Source organism: Tiliqua scincoides, chromosome 2, assembly GCF_035046505.1.
Source record: "Tiliqua scincoides isolate rTilSci1 chromosome 2, rTilSci1.hap2, whole genome shotgun sequence".
Taxonomy (NCBI): domain Eukaryota; kingdom Metazoa; phylum Chordata; class Lepidosauria; order Squamata; family Scincidae; genus Tiliqua; species Tiliqua scincoides.
Window position 1 is genome coordinate 123,883,043 of NC_089822.1, and position 8,557 is coordinate 123,891,599.

The 8,557-nt window shown below is 43.9% G+C and overlaps 1 protein-coding gene and 1 pseudogene across 1 annotated transcript in view; one reads left to right on the forward strand and one right to left on the reverse strand.

Moving 5' to 3' along the window:
- SPRYD3 (SPRY domain containing 3) overlaps window positions 1-4,492 on the reverse strand; it is a 72,508-nt gene extending 68,016 nt beyond the window's left edge. The window contains exon 1 of the mRNA XM_066613875.1: window positions 4,399-4,492. The gene's annotated coding sequence lies outside the window, so the exon portion shown is untranslated. The remainder of the gene's footprint in view (window positions 1-4,398) is intronic.
- A 2,347-nt stretch (window positions 4,493-6,839) lies between these two features.
- On the forward strand, window positions 6,840-6,959 carry LOC136642492 (5S ribosomal RNA; annotated as a pseudogene).
- Window positions 6,960-8,557: the final 1,598 nt, after the last annotated feature.

Genomic DNA, 8,557 nt, shown 5'->3' on the forward strand with positions numbered 1-8,557 from the left:
CATCCAGGGGCAGACAGACTTCAGGCTTGTAGATCTTCTTTCCTTTTGTAGAAAGTCAACCAGCCATGTGCAAATTAGTGGCTGTGGAATGGAAAAGATATACACTTAGCATTAAGGAACAGGGTACCTCTGGGTACACGCTCAGCCTAGGAACTGTATTTATTACAGTGGTGTCACAGTCCACCAGATGTTTGGACTGGGATTTTTGGGTGTTCACTAGTCTGAACTCTACCCAAGAGTAGATAATACAATGTTCTCTGTATAATGTTATATAATATAGCATATAATGTTCAATGTTCCTAATAGGAATATCAGGATTAGGAATATTAGAATATTATAATGTTCAATGTTCCAAATACGGTGGCTTGTCAATGCCTATACGGGCCAAATATTTCTTAAAGCAGGGCTTCTCAAACTGGGTGTCGCAACGCTCCAGCCTGAGGGCCCTGGACCCTTTCCCCTTAAAGGGCAGGGGCAGGGGGGAGGCAGCAACACAATCCCCAGAATCATTTTATCAATTAATAACTGAATTTTTTGTTCCCCTTGTATCTGGGAAATTTACTTTCTGCTCAGATGGGAAGAGCCAGTTCTTTATAAGATGCTACTAGACTGTATCAGCTATTACCCCAGTTAGAAACTTAAATGTTGTTGGTAGGCAGGTTATTGGTCCATAGGTACTGCTCCTTTTGCCTAATCTTTCATGATTAGGTAGGTTTTGCCAGATGTCATCCAGTCTTCAGTTTTACCTCCTTGCAGTGCATTGTTAAACTGCTGCGCAAAGCATGAGTGTATTGTCAGGTGTTTAAGCCAGGGGTCTTTAAACTTTTTGGCCAAAGAGCCGCATCAAATATCTGGTACAGTGTCGAAGACAGGAAAAAAAATTAAATATAAAATTTAAATAAATACATTAGAGATGGAACTTAGATGAATGAATGAATGAATGAATAGGTTCAAATGTCCAGGATTTCTCCAAGCACCAACACAACCCAAGAAATAAAGCATACAGTTAAAAGGATGCCCATTTCCCCCACCCCACAAGCACAACTCTGGTTGTGTTTCGTTGACTGGGCCAGAGGCTCTCAGGGGATGAGAGGCCGGCCACTGGCCAGATAGAGGCTCGTTGTGGGCTGCATCTGGTGCCCAGGCTGGGGTTTGGAGACCCCTGGTTTAAGCCAAAAACCATGTAGTTCATCTTCTCCTGTGCAGACCAACTTTTAATTTTTTTTACCTTGTGCTTATCATTTCTGTTGTTATAATTAGATTTTCCATTTCAGTTTTTTTTTCTTTTCCTCCCTCTTTTCTTCTTTTCCATGTCCTTTATCCATGCTGCATTCTAGTTGTATTCTTCTGGGTTGTCCCATAGGGTTGACCAGAATTGCACTATATCTTCCTTATTTGGTATTGTTTGCTGACTGCATGCAGTCTTTCCATCACTGTTGAGTCTTTGGTAAAAACACCTCTGATTTGACTAGAACTGGAGATTCTTCCTGTAATGTGCATTTCTTGCTTCATATCAGCTGATCTTTTTTGAAATTGCACTTATTTGCTGCTTAATTATTTCCAAAGCTTCTTTGATCTTCCAAGTTTTTAGATGGTATTTGTTATTCAGATATTCTTTGGTCTTTTTATTCTTCAGCTTCTTTTCTTTTATCTCCTTCTGCTTGCTGGCATCAGACCCCAACGTTGCAATTTTGCTCTCTAACCCAGGGGTGTCAAACAAGGCCCAGGGACCGGATGCGGCCTGCGGAAGCTTTTATCCGGCCCTCACGCTCTCAGCTGCTGAGCTGTGCTGAGGTGTTACAGCTGAAAGGGCAGCCCACATGAAAATTGGGCTCTCCCATATCTTGAATAATGACATTACTTTCTGCCTAATGACATCACTTCCAGCCCTCAGCAGGCATCATGAATGCTGTTCGGCCCTTGGTATGAAGCGCGTTTGACACCCCTGCTCTAACCTGATCTTCCATTATTATTATTATTATTATTATTATTATTATTAATCTTTATCACTTTTCAACCACAAAGTGATTTTCAGAGAAAAATTACATAAATTATGGTTCCCTGTCCCAAAAGAGCTCAGAGTCTAAAAAGAAGTAGAAGCAACACCAGCAAACAGCTACTAGCAAAGACAATGCACTGGGGTGACTTTTTTCTCTTGCTAAATATGTATTTATTTATAGAATTTATATCCCGCCTTTCTATTCCAACAAAGGGCACTCAAGTCAGCTTACAAATAAAACCATAATAAAATATATAAGAGCAGCACCACTTGAAAAAATGCCTCTTTGGCCCAATCCTATCTAACTTTTCAGTTCAGATGTAACCATGCCAATGAGGTGTATGCTGCAACCTGCAGTGGGAGGGTAGTCATAGAGGCCTCCTCAAGGTAACATTTGTTCCCTTACTTCAGGGCTGCATTGCAACTGCATCCGTACTGGAAAGCTGGATAGGATTGGGCCCTTTGCATAGTTAGCAGGTTTATAATCAGGCAGCCTCAGAGGTTATCCATGTTGACCTGAGAGCACAAAGGCTCCCAAAGGCCCACTTGGCTAACCGCTGAAGCCCCTCGTGCCAGCTTAGCAGGGGTGAAATGAAGTGCCCCACAGAATGCATAGCTTCAACACAGACTTCTCCTGCCATCTGTGTCTAAAATGGGCTTCCTCAGAGACACTTTTAGATGCACAGGGCAGGCCCTTGCCATTATGGACGCTTCTCCCTGAGTGCCACTTAGAGGAGCATCCAGACTGCTCCTCGTCTATCTTTTTCACCTGTCCAGCAAGGTATACTGGAAGAGTCTCCAGCTGCTCCCCTTTAAATGCCCTAGCTATCCTGAGACAGGAGTACCCAGACTGCTCCCCTTTGCCTTTCTTGGACAGGTACTTCCTTTTTACCCTGGTGTTGCTAAGGGACATATGCCCCACACCCTCTTTGTACCTTTCTGGCAGATGGGACATTTGTGCAGACAGACATGCCAGGGAAGGGGATGAGGAGCTCAGCACAGGGCTTTGTTCCAGGGCTCCCAGAACCTGGCACCACTGCTGTTCACACAGTACCAGAAATGATCTCACAGTCCTTTCACACAAACATCCACTCCTGGTTTGCCCTTAGGTGTTCTACTTTTCAGCAGCCTATCTGGGAGGGGAAAGCCTTTTGTTGTCAGCATTGTTAAACAAGGAGAACAATTCTGACAACAGTATCAGGGTTCTTGCTGATCTCCTGCAAAGCACCCAGAAACATACCAGGAGATCCTACACTATCTTTCAGATCTATATCTCTTGGCAGACTTGAGTACCAGCAGTTGTTCAATGTCACTGCTGAGGGAGCCCAGACAAGCCTCCCACAGGGCCTTCCTTGCCAGCTCACATGCTTTTCCCCAGTGCCCAGAACCACCTCTGCAGTCAACTGGGGCCTGCAGTTCCCAGGAGGTCACTGCTGAAAATTCCTTCTCGTCTGCCTGCTCCTTTCTGAAGGTCCAGAAGGGAGTATTCCTCCAGACTTCGAGGGCCAGATCTCTTTCACAATACAAAGTCAATCTAGTGCCAAAAATCAAGAGCAGAGATTCCTCTGGAATTCTGCCTATGAGAGTGTCAAAAGCCCTCTGCAAAGGTCTGTTATAAGACTATAAAAGGACATATATGCTTGCAGTATTTGAGCAATCTGAATGTGCAAGAGCAGCACGTACCAAACAGGAGTCTGAGAGAATTCGATTTAAAGAATGCAGTCCTATTACTTCCACACATTGCAGACAGCCTAGTCTGTGAACCTAGGCGTAAGCACCTAGGTTCAGTGGAACCTACTTCTGAGTAAACATGCACAGGCTTGCATTGCAAATTCATGGATGAGCAAGCTCCTATACACGTAACAGTTTGCAGAAGAGATCATCTCTTCTGCAGCAGCTGCAGTTCTCCCTGCTTTTTCTACACTGTGACTTTGTGTCAAAGTGCATCTTCCAAAATGCCCTCCTCTGTACAACTGCTAAAGCTGCCAACTTTTGAACTGGCCATTGTAGCTGTTCCTGGCACACTTCACAGGAAGCTGCTGCAGCCAAAGAAGAGGTGGTGATGGAGAAGGAGGGTAATGGCAATAGTGCAGGGCATGCTGGCACACGGGTAGTGTGCTGGCACTCACACTGAGGATCAGGGGCAGTAGAAATTGCTGCCATTTGGGGCATCAGATTGGTTTGGGCTGTCCCTGCTTATTGGCAATTCCTTCTTTATAGTTCAGGTTGTGAGCCCTGCTAAAGTGGAAATGGGGTTTGGGGCATCAAAGTTCAGCTGGCCCTTCAAAGAGAACTTAGGATGGCTCAAGATATCTTGCTTTAATTGCAAGGCTCATAAGATGCAGGATGTCACTGGATACCAGTTGTCAGGGAAGGAGACAGCAAAGGAATGCTCTTACCTCCATGCCCTGCTTGTAGGTTTTCCAGAGGCATTGGATTATTAGCCACTGTGGGAGGCAGGATGCAAGACTAGACGAACTGCTGGTCTGCTCCATCAGGGTTCCTTTGATGTAAGACCTATAAGCAAATTCCTATAAGTTATCCATCTGCTCTGGTCACTGTTCACTCCCCTCAAGTACAGCAAGAGATGCAAGTCAAGGGTCCCTGAACTGCAACTTGAACTGCAACGTTCAAGGCCATGGAACAAGCACATGAGGTGCAAGAGCAACTTTTCAACAACAGCAGTGGTGGATGTTATGTTTTTGGAAAGAGCTGGCCAAGGAGGGAAATAGCTGGGCAACTGGATTACACAACAGAGAAGGACTGGAAACGTGAACTATTCCAGGCATTCTGTCTAGATCCAAATGGAATAAAACTCAGAGGAGAGCAGGGAGGAGCAGGAGGAAGTCCCACCTCAAGCCCGGAGGAACAGCAAAAGAAAACAAAAGGGTCTGGGCAGGAAAGTGGTTGACTGACTCATTGCTGCCTTTGTTTATAAATGAAACAATTTCCACAGCTATTCCCAAAGAATCAGATTAACAAAATGGAGACGCGGGGGAGCAGTCAGTAGCTCCTAGCCTGATCCTACAGCACAGGGCTGTTGTGAGAACCTCCTTGGAAAACCTGGAACTCCTTGGAAAACAGCACAGGACTGTTGTGCGAACCTCCTTGGAAAACCTGAGTGTTTATACAGTGCCCAAACTTTTGTGTGTTAATCCATAAGTAGGCCCCACCTAAATCAATATACCGCAGATACTCACCTATGTCGACCCCACACATAAGTGGAGGGCACGTTTTGAGCCAACAATCATGGAATTTTCTATGCCCCTCGGATAAGTTGGGGGTTAAACTTAGGGGGGTGTCTGACTATAATTTTGTCTGATTTTACCCAAGGCCAGATCCTGAAAAATAACCGACCACTAATTGTTACCTAAGAACTGTAGTCTCTAATTTATTAAAAAACATAATAAAAAATCATAAGATACATTTTTATTTTTTTTAAATTCTGGTCTTCACCACCTTTTTGTAAACACTATCAGAGTAAGTGCACTGTAAACAACATACCAGTTCCCAGCCTGGTATTCATGTACTTCCAGGGACACTCAACAAGACCTGTAGGGGTACTTGAAAAAGAATGGAATAATGGCAGAAAAAGGCAGGTCCTGCTCTAGAATGCTTTGCAGGGCCAGGAAGGGAGGTAGCTAGTTGACTGTGAAAGCCCCACCAATAGCTAGTTTTTGGTCATCAATTCATGTTTGCACCAGTGATTGAAAACCAGCACAGTAAAAAAACTGAAACATAATATGGAAAGTGATCAATCACCCAGAATTTCTCAGCACACTTGTGGTGCAAAACAGTGCAAAGGCAGAGTTTTCTGTTCCTCAAACAGATAAAAAGAGAAAACACTGTGATGAATACATGAAGTCTGGGTTTTCATATGGAGGAGGTGAGGGCTTGTATTATTACAAACATTTTGCTAAAAGGAAGGGTATAATTTATGGAAATGGGCTGCCAAGGGATATGCAAGTGAAAAAGATTGAACCATGAATCAAAGACACCTTTAAGGTGTCTGGTGTGTTAAGCCAGAAGCTCTACATACAGCATATAACACATAACTGGGAGTGTGCAATTCAATTCACAGCAAAGAGATGAGATATTTGCAACCCTTTTTACTCAGAAGTAGACCCACTGCTTTCCATGGGTGTTATTCTGAAGTAATGGTGCACTGAATTGTAGCCTGGGAAGGAGGGTCCCATCCTGGTGTTTCCAAAAACAGACCTGCTTTGCAAGCATTTGCCAAGCAGAACCAGGCTGCAGCAGAAGGAAGGAGAAGAAAAGGTTAACTTTGGCTGGAATGTCCCTGGAAAGTAACTGGACAGCAACTAAGGAGGTGCCTGAGAAAGGAAACTGTTCAGAGTTGAAAGACTCTGCCCTCTGATTGACCTGGAGATCAGTCGAAGTGATAATTGGAGCTTGATTACTTGGCAAAAATTTCACCTATAAGTGAGTAATTTACTCTCAAGTAAATGTGAGGTCAAAGATTGCAATCCTGTGCACATTCCCCTGGAAGCAAGACCCACTGCAGGACTTACTCAGGGCCAGCCCAAGACCTCCTGTCACCTGAGGCAGCATGTTAAATGCTGTCCCCTTTACCCAATGATGTGCCAGCCTCTGCTCCTCCCACTCTCCAAAGCTCTAGCTCAGCACCCCATTTCCACTTCCTTACTGTTACCCTCATCCTCATTCTATTCTGGAATTGGAAAGAGAAGGAAGAGTAGTGGAAGCAAGTAAGTGGACAGAGATAGGTGCTCCCCACCAATCAGCTGCCTGAGGCAATTGTTTCAGTTGGTCTCATGGATGGGCCAACCCTGGAGCTACTTCTCAGTTAAAATACATAAGTTCTGGCAGCAACTGTTACCCTGCACATGCCTGATCTCATCTGATCTCAGAAGCTAAGCAGGGTCAGGCCTGGTTAGTACTTGGATGGGAGACCGCCTGGCAATACTGGGTGCTGTAGGCTTATACCATAGTCTTTCGAGACTGAAGGTTGCCAACCATTTTTTTTCTGGTAACAATAAGCCAGTTGACTCAAAATCACAGTGCAGAAAGAAAGTAACTTCTTAGGTTTAACACAAGATCATCTTGCTTTTATCCTAATTTCTGTTTCCACCAGGCATACATACAGAAGCAGTATTTTATTTCCATTTATAGTATATCCCAGCTTTTCTCTAAGGAGCTCAGAGTGCTGTCAATTGTCAATTTCCCATTTTATTCTCACAACAACTCTGTGAGAGAGGTTAAGCTGAAAATAATGATTGGTTCAAAGTCACCCAATGAATTTTGGTGGCACAGGGGATTTGAACCTGGTTCTCTCTGGTCCTAGGATAACACTAACTACTACACAACACTGCCACAGCTATGATGAGAGGGGCCCATTTAAACAAAAGAAAAAGCAGGCACCATGAAAAGGGTTGAAGAATATAGGGAAGCTGCAGCATAGAGTTGCCACATTTGTTCAATTGTCCCTGTTCCTATGCTATTAACAGCTGCCTGAATGCAGACATTGAACAGGATTTTTTTTCAGCATTATTTCTATGTCAGGAAAGTCCAGCCTGCTGTTTAAGGCAAGCAAGTTAAGATCAACAAAAAAGGTGATGATTCTATGGTAGAGAAAGGGGCAGAAGCATTGTAGGAAAAAATGTGGAATAAAGGAGAAGGCTAAAAGAACTTGTTCATGCCTAATGCTTCAAGTCTGTGGTTACGCACCCTAAGTTATCTAATTATCATCCTGCAGCATTCACATGTTACAAGTGTCAGCAATTTCTTTCCACTAACTGGTTATTATAACCACAAACTAGCACACACAGCTTGGGGTAAGATTGCTGTCTTCCTTCCCAGACAGCCTGTGTATTTAACAGCTTCATGACAGGCAGAAATGCAACAGGTGAAGTGGGCCTGATCTCTGCTTACCCGTATTGGATCTTTCCCCACAGGTCTCTTGTGCATGCCTTACCTAGCTCATTTAAAGGCTTGGGAGCCTTTCAGAAACAGTAGTTCTTCTTAAAAGAGCTAAAGAACCTGCGGCTGTTACCAACCATGGGGAAAGAATGCAGTGTGGATATAATCCATAGCTCTCTCAACAGTTGCCATGAGCAGGTTGCACTCCAAGTTACACTAGAGTAGCCCCAACGACATGGCAACTCCATACTCTCCATGAGGCAAAACATGTCCCTGCTCATTTCTAGCCCATGTGCATTTCTTAAAGCAGTGGTTCTCAAACATTTTGCACCAGGACCCACTTTTTAGAATGAGAATCTGTCAGGACTCACTGGAAGTGACATCATCAAGCAGCAAAATTATTAATAATCCTAGGCTGCAATCCTACCCATATGTACCCAGGAGTAAGTCCCATTTACTATCATTGTTAAAAGCATATACAGAGTAGCCTATTGAAAGTACAGATCTGTAACATTTCCCCAAATGCAGTCACATACCAGGGTAGCACCAACATATTAAAAATAAAATATTGAAATGAATTGAGACTCACCTGAAATTGGTTTGTGATCCACCTAGTGGGTCATGACCCACAGTCTGAGAAACACTGTAATAGGCATAGGA